The sequence below is a fragment of the Tursiops truncatus genome, chromosome 12 (genome assembly GCF_011762595.2).
Source record: "Tursiops truncatus isolate mTurTru1 chromosome 12, mTurTru1.mat.Y, whole genome shotgun sequence".
Lineage (NCBI taxonomy): Eukaryota > Metazoa > Chordata > Mammalia > Artiodactyla > Delphinidae > Tursiops > Tursiops truncatus.
The window spans coordinates 77284752-77299805 of record NC_047045.1 but is presented as its reverse complement, the minus strand read 5'-3'; positions in this window follow the sequence as shown (position 1 = coordinate 77299805).

The following is a 15054-nucleotide window of genomic DNA, read 5'->3' as shown; positions in this document are numbered from 1 at the left end:
TTTCAGTGGATGCAAAACAAATGCATTTGATGTGATTCAATATCACAACTAAATAAAAACAATATTAGATTCCAATGGCTGCCATAACAAATTACCATGAATGTGGTGGCTTAAAGCAATAATTCTCTCACAGTTCTGAAGGCTAGAAATAAGAAATCTAAATGTGAGCAGGGTCCGGCTCCCCTCAGAGGCTCTAGGGGAGAGTCAGTTCTTGCCTCTCACAGCTTCTCCTAATGTTTTTTTGTGTTTTTTTTAACATCTTTATTGGAGTATAATTGCTTTACAATGGTGTGTTAGTTTCTGCTTTATAACAAGTGAATCAGTTATACATATACATATGTCCCCATATGTCTTCCCTCTTGCGCCTCCCTCCCTCCCACCCTCCCTATCCCACCCCTCTAGGTGGTCACAAAGCACCGAGCTGATCTCCCTGTGCTCTGCGGCTGCTTCCCACTAGCTATCAGTTTTACATTTGGTAGTGTATATATGTCAATGCTACTCTCTCACTTTGTCCCAGCTTACCCTTCTCCCTCCCCGTGTCCTCAAGTCCATTCTCCAGTAGGTCTACATCTTTATTCCCATCCTGCCCCTAAGTACTTCATGACCATTTCTTCTTTTTTAAGATTCCCTATATATGCATTAGCATACGGTATTTGTTTTTCTCTTTCTGACTTACTTCACTCTGTATGATGTTTTCTGACCGATGGTGACATCACTCTGATCTCTGCCTCTATCCACACCTGGACCTCTCCTCTGTGTCTGTCTGTATAAAATCTCTCTCTGCCTCTCTCTTCTAAGGGTACATATGATTGCATTTAGGGCCAACCCTGATAATTCAAGATAAAGTCCTCTCAAGATCCTTAACTTAATCACATCATTTGCCATATAAATTAATTTTCACTCTTGCTGTGTAATGTGATATTCACAGGGTCCAGAGATTAGGAAGTAAATATAACTTGGGGGGAGGGGACATTCTTCCAGCATACCGCAAAACAAACCACAAACGAATTGTAAAAGACAGCTTCCTTAACTTGTATTTTAATCAGGATCTTAAAAAAATAGCTACAGCTAATATCAAACATTCCTTTTAAAAACAGGAATAAGAATGGATGTCCATTATTACCAGTTGTATTCTACATTATCCCAGAAACCCAAAGCAATGCAGCAAGACAAAGAAATAAAAATTCTAAGAACTGAAAAGAAAAACACACAAAATATTATTTTAACACAACTATCTGAATATAAAGCTTTAAAAACATCTACAGACAAGTTATAGAATTATTAATAGTTTAAGAAAATTGCATTTCTTTTTTTTATTTTGGCCTCCCCGCACAGCTGGTGGGAATTTTGTTCCCCGATCAGGGACTGAATCCAGGCCTTCAGCAGTGAGAGTGCAGAGTCCTAACCACTGGGCCGCCAGGGAATCCCTGACAATTGCATTTCTATATGCCCATACATGGAAGTTATATTAGTAACTGTAATTGATTACAGAAATATTTACCAAGTAAAATAGCAACCAAAATATTGGGCTGGCCAAAAATTTCGTTTGGGTTTTCTGTACGATCTTATGGACAAACCTGAGCGAACATTTTGGCCAACCCTAGTAGAAGGCGTTGTGCTTCCTCCTATGATGGAATACTGGTACTGCACTGGCCTTTTATAGTAACAACTAGAGAATGTACAAAACATAAGCAACAATTGTTTTCAGACATTGGGCACTAGACAGAGAAGGATAATAAAAACGGTATCCCAGCAACACGTCTACTTTCTTCCTGGTGGCTCTTTCTGGACCACAGGTGGGGAGGAGGAACCCAAACAGAGCATGAGAGTCTTACTGAGTTGAGGAGACAGAGATCAGATTTTGGACAGGTGGCTGGAATTTGGAGGACAGGATGCTAGAGCGGAGAGAGCTATGTGGAGAAAGGGCTCCAGGGACTTCCCTGGTGGTCCAGTGACTAAGACTCCAAGCTCCCAGTGCAGGGGGTCTGGGTTCGATTCTTGGTCAGGTAACTAGATCCTGCATGCTGCAATGAAGATCCTGCACGTGGCAACTAAGACCCGGCACAGCTAAATAAATAATTTTTAAATATATCTATCCTAAAGAAAGGGCTCCAGAAATCATCATAGAGGTCACCTTGAGTTTTGGCTGACTACAAAGCAGCACATGCCTAGAGAAAATTCTATGAGGTCAGGCAAAGAAAAGCACTTGGGAGCCCAAAGCTGAACAATTCCCAGAACTAGGAGATACTGAGTTCTCATCAGCCGGAGTGGAGAAATCCTCACTGAACACCTGGGAAGAACTACAGGCACACACACACAATGATGGTGTGTATCAAAGCAACACAGGAACCAACTGAAAGAGCTCCCAGTGCCAAAGCAGAAACAATTTGAACAAAATAAAATATTACTGAATTATAATCCAAGCAAGAATGATAACCTCATTCATGGCGTGAAGGCAATATTGTTAAGATGTCAGTTTTTCTCAAAATGTTTTAAATGTTCAGTGCAATTTTTTAAAAAGCAGGTTCCCCCCCCCCCTTAGAAATAGACAAGCTGATTCCAAATATATGAGGATGAAAAGGATTTAGAATACCTAAGACAATTTTAAGGAAAATTGGAAGGACTTCTACTATGTGATCTAAAATACTATTATAAAGCTATAGCTTCAAGATAATGTCGTGTGGTGGTGGAGTGTGAATCAACCTACGTATCAACAGAGAAGACTAGAAAATCCAGAAATATACACATATGTGTATACATTCCCACACATATATAGTTTATTCATTTTCAAAAACGTACCAAGGTAATTCATAGTCTTTCTAATAAACGGCAATGGAAAAAAGGGGATGCTAATGGGAAAAAAAGGTGTCTCAACGTTTGCATCACACCATAGATGAAAATTAGGAGGAGAAGGGGCAGTACATGGAGGGAAGATGGGGTCGGCAGGAACTGGGAAGACTTTTTCATGGAGATCACAACCACGGCTACTTCTGATTACTTCTCCAGTTTTACCATTTCCTCTGATTCCTCTGTTCATAATTTCAGTTCCTTGAATGAGATATTCTGTGGTTTGATTCTAGACATTGCCATGCTATTTCATTTTACTGGAACGCTTTCTACACAATCACATCTCATCTTTACTTGGGTAACTCCTATTCATTTCACCTTTTATTTTCCTTTTGATTAATCGGTAAATACATGCAATATTTATAATATATGAAAGATATAAAAATTTTTGAAAGAACACCTGTATAGCCCTCACTGAAAGGGATTTCTAAAACCAACACTAGCTTTGATATTAGCTAGGAGGACTCATAGTCTCGGAATCAGGTCATATTCACAGTATGATTTATTACAGTGAATGGATACAAAACAAAATCAGCACAGGGAAAAGGCACAAGGAAATCAGGTGCAAGCTTCTAAGAGTCCTCTCCCAGGGGAGTCAAGTAGGATGGGTTTAACTCTTCCAGCAATGAGTCGTGACAACATGTGTGAAGTGTTGCCTATTAGAGAAGCTCATTAGGGACTCAGTGCCAAGGGTTTTCGCTGGGAACTGCACATGCAGCTCCCTCTGCCTGGCATGTACCAAAATTCAAGACTTCCGGATGGAAAGCAGGTGTTTGGCATAAACCATATTGTGAGCCACTCCTATCAGGCAATGGTGGGAACCCTCCCAAGATGAAATCTAAGCTCCCAGACGCTAGCCAAGGTCTAAACTTACAAGCAGGTCTTTCTAAGGATAGCATCTCAGGCCTGCTACTTATTCTGGTACCCACTTCCTGTTTATACCCATCCCAAATCCCAAACACTTCCCCTCCACCCACCAAGTAACCACCATATTAATGAATATTTACTGTGACCTTGCTTTTCTTCCTACAGATTTATTTTATATGTATGTATACCTATCCAATTTATTTTTGGTTTTGCAATGTTTTGAACTTCATCTAAGTAGAATAATGTACCTTTCAATTTTTCATTTATATAATGCTCGTGATGTTCATCCATGTTAATATCTGCATTTCCTAGTGTGTGTGTGTGTGTGTGTGTATGTATACACACATACTTTATTGTTTAAACTTAATTATATGTATGTATGTGTTGTGTGTGTACATATACACATACACATTTGTTGGAGACAAAATATAATCTTCAACTCAATAAAGCATTATCTTTAAATTTGCTCATTGATACATTATTTATTTTAATAACTTTACTGGTTTCTTTTTTTTAATTTTAATTAATTAATTAGTTTATTTTTGGCTACGTTGGGTCTTTGTTGCTGCACGCGGCATTTCTCTGGTTCTGGTGAGCGGGGCTACTCTTCGATGCAGTGTGTGGGCTTCTCATTGCAGTGGCTCATCTTTGCTTTGGAGCACGGGCTCTAGCACGTGGGCTTCAGTAGTTGTGGCTCGTAGGCTCTAGAGGGCAGGCTCAGTAGTTGTGGCGCACGGGTTTAGTTGCTCCATGGCATGTGGGATCTTCCCGGACCAGGACTCGAATCTGTGTCCCCTGTATTGGCAGGCGGATTCTTAACCACTGCGCCATCAGGGAAGTCCTGATACATTATTTATATTAGTGAAAACAACTCAAATTTCAATAGAATAATGAATAATTAAGTTATACGGCAGGAGATAATTTAAAGATAATACCGTACTGAGTTGAGGATTATATTCTATCTTCAACAAACTTGTGTAGAGAATCCATTATGTTCTAGGAAGGCATGAGCACAGATGTAGATGTAGATGTCTGTTCATGTGTCAAGTCCATAGTTTTTTATTACCATAGGTTTATATTATTTTAATATCTGATAATATCAGTTTTCTTAATTGTCTTATTTTTCCAAATTTCTTGACAATTCCAATTCATCTAATTTCTTATTTGGAATTTAGAAGCATAGTACATAGTACAAAAACCAACAAAATTATCTTCTGGGATTCTCATTAAATTTACATTTTGCTCTGGATTTGACTCTTATTTTTTCCCAAATGGTTACTGAATTTTCTCCAACTCATTTATTGAAAAGTTTATGTTTTTCTCAAAGGTTTGCGATACAACCTTTCTTTTATGTTAAATTCCCACATGTTGTTCTACTCTATCGGTTTTGTCTATTAATATTTCTCTATAACACTATTCTGATATTCTAGGCTTTTATGATATATTTTATTATATGGTATGGTTGGTTCCATCTTATTGCTCGTCTGTTTAAAAGATTTCTTATCTTATTTCTTGATTCTTTTTATATATGAAACTAAAATCCATTCGCCTATTCTCATACATAGCCTTAGATACTTTTACTGGAATCCTACTAAATTTACGAATAAATTAGAAAGAACTGACATCTTTTTGAAATTGAGTCTTCTGTGGAGAGATAGACAATAATCAAAATAAGCAAGCTAAATATATGAAATATTTTTTGATGATAAGTGCTAAATAAAGCAGGGAAGGAGACTGGAAGTGGGGCTGGAGGTTGCTATTTTAAATAGGAGAGACTCACCAATATTTTAGTATAGACTCTAATGAAGTGAGGGAGACTGTTCATGTTCTAGACCTAGGGAATGGCAAGTTCAAAGGCCCTCAAGAATTGGCTTTGGCTAAGGGCACAAACAGCTCATCCATAGTAACGGGAGGCCAGGCAGAGGGTCCCACCGAGATGCAGTTCAGTGGGTAGATGCGGTGGTAGGCTGGGGTAGACAGTCTCCTGTTTTCTTAGTGAAATAGGAAGTTGCACAGAGTGAGGATCTGGAAGGCAGTGTTAGGAGGAGAAGGGGACGGTGGTGTTAATAGCAGGCAGCATGAAGGGCCCATTCAAGAATAGTGACTGTGGATTCACAGTGAGGACTGTCAACATGGCTGTGCATGGTTCTCTAGCCACAGTCAGCCACGTGGGTAAAGGCTCGGAGGACGCAAGAGCTGGACGTACTCAGGGTTGTGATTTAACCAAGCAGGAATCACAAGGCAAGAGAAGGGCAAGGAAGCTGAGGATGAAGTGTTTGAGGATAAAAACAGTGGCTGTGGAATTGCCGCTGGATAAGGGGAGAAGTGAGGGCAGGAGGGGGCAAGGGACTGTGACCTTTCTTGGGTCTTTTAAACTAGCACCTCAAAATTACTTTGTAAAATTTATTGTAAAACTAGCTTTTTAGAGATTATTCTTCAAACTATAAATCTGTGAAGAGATCACCTCATTATTTTAATTAATTAAAGAACGTAATTATTAGTATTCTTACAAAGCTGAACATTTTTCTATCCCCAAAAGTTATCATATAACCAAGAATGTAACAATAGTTAAAGACTCTGTTATTAAACTTCAACATCAATCATAAAAGAAATTTCACCCTTGTAGCATTCAAATAATTATCCATAATCTATGGTACCAAATACAGGCATGGAATGAATAATTAAAATTCATAGAAAATGGGATAAAGATTTCGATAACAGTTAAGTGTTCCATTGGATGCTTAAGCCTTTCCAATTTTTGATACAACAGAATAGCAAATCTGATTAACCACCATTTTATATTTTCTTTCTTCCCTGGCAAGGGATCTGAGAAGTAAAATGGTAGGCTATAGGACAAATCCTAGGCCTTGCTGAAAACAAGGCCATGATTTGTAAATTACTGATTAACTGTCCAGAAACAGCTAAGTTGACTTTTTTCATTTCTAACTCAATAAAGCATCAAACCTATATTTCCTTCCCCCTCACTCGTTTTTCATAAAATCTCAGCGTGGAAAAGAATGCAAGCATACACCAGTGCTTAGCTCCTATGTGGATTTTTGACAAGGGGTCATACAGTTTCTGCTGTTGTGGTGCCAGTGATGGGCAAGTCCAATTTACTATCCAGTTGACTTCAGTTCTGTTTGCTATAAAGTTCTATCTCAAACTGAGCCTAAATATGTTGCCATAGTACTTTCACCCACTTATCTCGGGCCTGTCCCAAAGTCACACTATGTAGATTTGATTCCTGTCCCACAATATAATCTTTCAAAGAACATTTTAAAAAACTGTAATTTTTTTTTTTTTGCGGTACGCGGGCCTCTCACTGTTGTGGCCTCTCCCGTTGCGGAGCACAGGCTCCGGACGTGCGGGCTCAGTGGCCATGGCTCACGGGCCCAGCTGCTCCGCGGCATGTGGGATCCTCCCGGACCGGGGCACAAACCCGTGTCCCCTGCATCGGCAGGCGGATTCTTAACCACTGCGCCACCAGGGAAGCCCAAAAAAACTGTCATGTTTTTTACTCAACATAAACAGCTATACTTTTTTCCCACTTCTTTTAGTCATTCTTCATATGATCTTCTACCAGCCAAACCCATGTCTTCAGATCAGCTCCAGAGTACTGTTTTACAATTCAAATACTATAAATAAGGACAGCCCAACTCAGAGAGGATCTGATCTATGAAGGCCTCTATTATACTTCTCTTTGGATAACTTAAAATTCCATTTGCTATTTTTAGAATCTATATCACATCGCATTTCTTGCTCTTAAGCTGTACTCCTGTGTGGTTGGTTTCCTGGGCCAAGTTCCAGCCATTACATTTGTCTACATTAAACTTTATTCTCCTAGATTAAGCCCATCAACCTACTACCTTTTCAACCTACTACCTTTTTGACTGTGATTCTGTCAAATCCAGTAGCCTTCTAGTTTTAACTCATCTAAAGATTTAATCAGTATACTCTCAATGTCATAATATCTATAGCCATAAAAAAAAGTCTGATTACTAAGGAGTCTGTTCTTCAGTTTTTTGTTTGTTTGTTTGCGTTTTTACATCTTTATTGGAATATAATTGCTTTACAATGGTGTGTTAGTTTCTGCTTTATAACAAAGTGAATCAGTTATACATATACATATGTTCCCATATCTCTTCCCTCTTGCGTCTCCCTCCCACCCTCCCTATCCCACCCCTCCAGGCGGTCACAAAGCACCGAGCTGATCTCCCTGTGCTATGCGGCTGCTTCCCACTAGCTAACTACCTTACGTTTGGTAGTGTGTATATGTCCATGCCTCTCTCGCTTTGTCACAGCTTACCTTTCCCCCTCCCCATATCCTCAAGTCCATTCTCTAGTAGGTCTGTGTCTTTATTCCTGTCTTACCCCTAGGTTCTTCATGACATTTTTCCCCCTTAAATTCCATATATATATGTGTTAGCATACGGTATTTGTCTTTCTCTTTCTGACTTACTTCACTCTGTATGACAGACTCTAGGTCTATCCACCTCATTACAAATAGCTCAATTTTGTTTCTTTTTATGGCTGAGTAATATTCCATTGTATATATGTGCCACATCTTCTTTATCCATTCATCTGATGATGGACACTTAGGTTGTTTCCATCTCCGGGCTATTGTAAATAGAGCTGCAATGAACATTTTGGTACATGACTCTTTTTGAATTACGGTTTTCTCAGGGTATATGCCCAGTAGTGGGATTGCTGGGTCATATGGTAGTTCTATTTGTAGTTTTTTAAGGAACCTCCATACTGTTCTCCACAGTGACTGTATCAATTTACATTCCCACAAACACTGCAAGAGGGTACCCTTTTCTCCACACCCTCTCCAGCATTTATTGTTTCTAGATTTTTTGATGATGGCCATTCTGACTGCTGTGAGATGATATCTCATTGTAGTTTTGATTTGCATTTCTCTAATGATTAATGAAGTTGAGCATTCTTTCATGTGTTTGTTGGCAGTCTGTATATCTTCTTTGGAGAAATGTCTATTTAGGTCTTCTGCCCATTTTTGGATTGGGTTGTTTGGTTTTTTGTTATTGAGCTGCATGAGCTGCTTATAAATTTTGGAGATTAATCTTTTGTCAGTTGCTTCATTTGCAAATATTTTCTCCCATTCTGAGTGTTGTCTTTTGGTCTTGTTTACGGTTTCCTTTGCTGTGCAAAAGCTTTGAAGTTTCATTAGGTCCCATTTGTTTATTTTTGTTTTTATTTCCATTTCTCTGGGAGGTGGGTCAAAAAGGATCTTGCTGTGATTTATGTCATAGAGTGTTCTGCCTATGTTTTCGTCTAAGAGTTTGATAGTTTCTGGCCTTACATCTAGGTCTTTAATCCACTTTGAGCTTATTTTTGTGTATGGTGTTAGGGAGTGATCTAATCTCATACTTTTACATGTACCTCTCCAGTTTTCCCAGCACCACTTATTGAAGAGGCTGTCCTTTCTCCACTGTACATTCCTGTCTCCTTTATCAAAGATAAGGTGACCATATGTACGTGGGTTTATCTCTGGGCTTTCTATCCTGTTCCATTGATCTATCTTTCTGTTTTGGTGCCAGTACCATACTGTCTTGATTACTGTAGCTTTGTAGTGTAGCCTGAAGTCAGGGAGCCTGATTCCTCCAGCTCCGTTTTTCGTTCTCAAGATTGCTTTGGCTCTTTGGGGTCTTTTGTGTTTCCATACAAATCATGAAATTTTTTGTTCTAGTTCTCTGAAAAATACCAGTGGTAGTTTGATAGGGATTGCATTGAATCTGTAGATTGCTTTGGGTAGTAGAGTCATTTTCACAATGTTGATTCTTCCAATCCAAGAACATGGTATATCTCTCCATCTATTTGTATCATCTTTAATTTCTTTCATCAGCGTCTTATAATTTTCTGCATACAGGTCTTTTGTCTCGTTAGGTAGGTTTATTCCTAGATATTTTATTCTTTTTGTTGCAGTGGTAAATGGGAGTGTTTTCTTGATTTCACTTTCAGATTTTTCATCATTAGTGTATAGGAATGCCAGAGATTTCTGTGCATTAATTTTGTATCCTGCTACTTCACCAGATTCATTGATTAGCTCTAGTAGTTTTCTGGTAGCATCTTTAGGATTCTCTATGTATAGTATCATGTCATCTGCAAACAGTAACAGCTTTACTTCTTCTTTTCTGATTTGGATTCCTTTTATTTCCTTTTCTTCTCTGATTGCTGTGGCTAAAACTTCCAAAACTATGTTGAATAAGAGTGGTGAAAGTGGGCAACCTTGTCTTGCTCCTGATCTTAGTGGAAATGCTTTCAGTTTTTCACCACTGAGGACGATGTTGGCTGTGGGTTTGTCATATACGGCCTTTATTATGTTGAGGAAAGTTCCCTCTATGCCTACTTTCTGCAGGGTATTTATCATAAATGGGTGTTGAATTTTGTCGAAAGCTTTCTCTGCATCTATTGAGATGATCATATGGTTTTTCTCCTTCAATTTGTTAATATGGTTTATCACATTGATTGTTTTGCATATATTGTAGAATCCTTGCATTCCTGGAATAAACCCCACTTGATCATGATGTATGATCCTTTTAATGTGCTGTTGGATTCTGTTTGCTAGTATTTTGTTGAGGATTTTTGCATCTATGTTCATCAGTGATATTGGCCTGTAGTTTTCTTTCTTTGTGACATCCTTGTCTGGTTTTGGTATTGAGGTGATGGTGGCCTCGTAGAATGAGTTTGGGAGTGTTCCTCCCTCTCCTATATTTTGGAAGAGTTTGGGAAGGATAGGTGTTAGCTCTTCTCTAAATGTTTGATAGAATTCGCCTATGAAGACATCTGGTCCTGGGCTTTTGTTTGTTGGAAGATTTTAAATCACAGTTTCAATTTCAGTGCTTGTGATTGGTCTGTTCATATTTTCTATTTCTTCCTGATTCAGTCTTGGCAGGCTGTGCATTTCTAAGAATTTGTCCATTTCTTCCAGGTTGTCCATTTTATTGGCATAGAGTTGCTTGCAGTAATCTCTCATGATCTTTTGTATTTCTGCAGTGTCAGTTGTTACTTCTACTTTTTCATTTCTAATTCTATTGATTGGAGTCTTCTCCCTCTTTTTCTTGATGAGTCTCGTTTATCAATTTTGTATATGTTCTCAAAGAACCAGCTTTTAGTTTTATTGATCTTTGCTATCGTTTCCTTCATTTCTTTTTCATTTATTTCTGATCTGATTTTTATGATTTCTTTCCTTCTGCTAACTTTGGGGGTTTTTGTTCTTCTTTCTCTAATTGCTTTAGGTGCAACGTTAGGTTGTTTATTCGAGATGCTTCCTGTTTCTTAAGGTAGGATTGTATTGCTATAAACTTCCCTCTTAGAACTGCTTTTGCTGCATCCCATAGATTTTGGGTCGTGTCTCCATTGTCATTTGTTTCTAGGTATTAATTTGCCTCTTTGATTTCTTCAGTATCACTTCATTATTAAGTAGTGTATTGTTTAGCCTCCATGTGTTTCTATTTTTTACAGATTTTTCCTGTAATGGATATCTAGTCTCATAGCATTGTGGTCGGAAAATATACTTAATACGATTTCAATTTCCTTAAATTTACCAACGCTTGACTTGTGACCTAAGATATGATCTATCCTGGAGAATGTTCCATGAGCACTTGAGAAAAATGTGTATTCTGTTGTTTTTGGATGGAGTGTCCTATAAATATCAATTAAGTCCATCTTGTTTAATGTATCATTTAAAGCTTGTGTTTCCTTATTTATTTTCATTTTGGATGCTCTGTCCATTGGTGAAAGTGGGGTGTTAAAGTTCCCTACTATGAATGTGTTACTGTCCATTTCCCCTTTTATGGCTGTTAGTATTTGCCTTATTTATTGACGTACTCCTATGTTGGGTGCATAAATATTTACAATTGTTAGATCTTCTTCTTGGATCGATCCCTTGATCATTATGTAGTGTCCTTCTTTGTCTCTTCTTATAGTCTTTATTTTAAAGTCTATTTTGTCCAACATGAGAATTGCTACTCCAGTTTTCTTTTGGTTTCCATTTGCATGAAATATCTTTTTCCATCCCCTTACTTTCAGTCTCTATGTGTCCCTAGGTCTGAAGTGGGTCTCTTGTAGACAGCAAATATATGGGTCTTGTTTTTGTATCCATTCAGCCAATGTGTCTTTTGGTGGGAGCATTTAGTCCATTTACATTTAAGGTAATTATTGATATGTATGTTCCTATTCCCATTTTCTTAATTGTTTTGGGTTTGTTGTTGTAGGTCTTTTCCTTCTCTTGTGTTTCTTGCCTAGAGAAGTTCCTTTAGCAGTTGTTGTAAAGCTGGTTTGGTGGTGCTGAACTCTCTCAGCTTTTGCTTGTCTGTAAAGGTTTTAATTTCTCCATCAAATCTGAATGAGATCCTTGCTGGGTAGAGTAATCTTGGTTGCAGGTTTTTCTCCTTCATCACTTTAAATATCTCCTGCCAGTCTCTTCTGGCTTGCAGAGTTTCTGCTGAAAGATCAGCTGTTAACCTTATGGGGATTCCCTTGTGTGTTATTTATTGTTTTTCTCTTGCTGCTTTTAATATGTTTTCTTTGTATTTAATTTTTGACAGTTTGATTAATATGTGTCTTGGCGTATTTCTCCTTGGATTTATCCTGTATGGGACTCTCTGTGCTTCCTGGACTTGGTAAACTATTTCCTTTCCCATATTAGGGAAGTTTTCAACTATAATCTCTTCAAATATTTTCTCAGTCCCTTTCTTTTTCTCTTCTTCTTCTGGAACCCCTATAATTCGAATGTTGGTGCGTTTAATGTTGTCCTAGAGGTCTCTGAGACTGTCTTCAGTTCTTTTCATTCTTTTTTCTTTATTCTGCTCTGCAGTAGTTATTTCCACTATTTTATCTTCCAGGTCACTTATCCGTTCTCCTGCCTCAGTTATTCTGCTATTGATCCCATCTAGAGTATTTTTAATTTCATTTATTGTGTTGTTCATCATTGTTTGTTTCATCTTTAGTTCTTCTAGGTCCTTGTTAAATGTTTCTTGCATTTTGTCCATTCTATTTCCAAGATTTTGGATCATCTTTACTATCATTATTCTGAGTTCTTTTCCAGGTAGACTGCCTATTTCCTCTTCATTTGTTAGGTCTGGTGGGTTTTTATCTTGCTCCTTCATCTGCTGTGGGGTTTTTTGTCTTCTCATTTTGCTTATCTTACTGTGTTTGGGGTCTCCTTTTTGCAGGCTGCAGGTACGTAGTTCCTGTTGTTCTTGGTGGCTGTCCCCAGTGGCTAAGGTTGGTTCAGTGGGTTGTGTAGGCTTCCTGGTGGAGGGGACTAGTGCCTGTGTTCTGGTGGATGAGGCTGGATCTTGTCTTTCTGGTGGGCAGGTCCACGTCTGGTGGTGTGTTTTGGGTTATCTGTGGAATTACTATGATTTTAGGCAGCCTCTCTGCTAATGTGTGGGGTGTGTTCCTGTCTTGCTAGTTGTTTGGCATAGAATGTCCAGCACTGTAGCTTGCTGGTTGTTGAGTGAAGCTGGGTTCTGGTTTTGAGATGGAGGTCTCTGAGAGATTTTTGCCATTTGATATTATGTGGAGCTGGGAGGTCTCTTGTGGACCAGTGTCCTGAACTTGGCTCTCCCACCTCAGAGGCACAGCACTGACTCCTGACTGTCGCACCAAGAGCCTTTCATCCACACGGCTCAGAATAAAAGGCAGAAAAAGTAGAAAGAATTAGTAGAAGTAGAAAGAAAGAAAGGAGGGAGGGAGGGCGGGAGGGAGGGAGGAAGGAAGGAAGGAGGGAAGGAAGAAAAAAAGAAAGAAAGAAGATAAAGTAAAATAAAGATAAAATATAATAAAGTTATTAAAATAAAAAACAATTATTAAAACAAAACAAACAAACAAACAAAAAAAACGGACGGATAGAACCCTAGGACAAATGGTGGAAGCAAAGCTATACAGACAAAATCTCACACAGAAGCATACACATACACACTCACAAAAAGAGGAAAAGGGGAAAAAATCATAAATCTTGCTGTCAAAGTCCACCTCCTCAATTTGGGATGATTCGTTGTCTATTCATGTATTCCACAGATGCAGGGTACATCAAGTTGATTGTGGAGCTTTAATCCGCTGCTCCTGAGGCTGCTGGGAGAGATTTCCCTTTCTCTTCTTTGTTCTCACAGCTTCCAGGGGCTCAGCTTTGGATTTGGCCCCGCCTCTGCGTGTAGGTCGCCGGAGGGCGTCTGTTCTTCACTCAGACAGGACAGGGTTAAAGGAGCCGCTGATTCGGGGACTTTGGCTCACGCAGGCAGGGGGGGAGGGAGGGGCACGGCGTGCGGGGCGGGCCTGCGGCGCAGCGCCGGCATGACTTTGCAGCAGCCTGAGGCGCGCCGTGCGTTCTCCCGGGGAAGTTGTCCCTGGATCCCGGGACCCTGGCAGTGGCGGGCTGCACAGGCTCCCCGGAAGTGGGGTGTGGAGAGTGACCTGTGCTCGCACACAGGCTTCTTGGTGGCGGCAGCAGCAGCCTTAGTGTCTCCCGCCCGTCTCTGGGATCCGCGCTTTAAGCCGCGGCTCGCACCCGTCTCTGGAGCTCTTTCAGGCAGCGCCCTTAATCCCCTCTCCTCGCGCACCAGGAAACAAAGAGGGAAGAAAAAGTCTCTTGCCTCTTCGGCAGCTCCAGACTTTCCCACACTCCCTCCCGGCCAGCCGTGGTGCACCGACCCTCTGCAGGCTGTGTTCACGCCGCCAACCCCAGTCCTTTCCCTGCGCTCCGACCGAAGCCCGAGCCTCAGCTCCCAGCCCCGCCCGCCCCGGCGGGTCAGCAGACAAGCGTATCGAGGTGAGTGCCGGTCGGCCCTGATCCTCTGTGCGGGAATCTCTCCGCTTTGCCCTCCGCACCCCTGTTGCTATGCTCTCCTCCGTGGCTCCGAAGCTTCCCCCCTCCGCCACCCGCAGTCTCCGCCCGCGAAGGGGCTTCCTAGTGTGTGGAGACCTTTCCTCCTTCACAGCTCCCTCCCACTGGTGCAGGTCCCGTCCCTATGATTTTGTCTCTGTTTATCCTTTTTTCTTTTGCCCTACCCAGGTACGTGGGGGGTTTCTTGCCTTTTGGGAGGTCTGAGGTCTTCTGCCAGCGTTCAGTAGGTGTTCTGTAGGCATTGTTCCACGTGTAGATGTATTTCTGGTGTATCTGTTGGGGAGGAAGGTGATCTCCGCGTCTTTCTGTTCCGCCATCTTCCCGGAAGCTCTGTTTTTCAGTTTTAAAGCACTTTCCCAGCTTGACATCAAAGGGCACTGTTTCAGTCTTCTCTGATTACTTCATTGAGTACAAATCCACCCATGTTATGTCATCTTGTCTACAAAAGCATCGTGCAATTCTTGACATTCCCT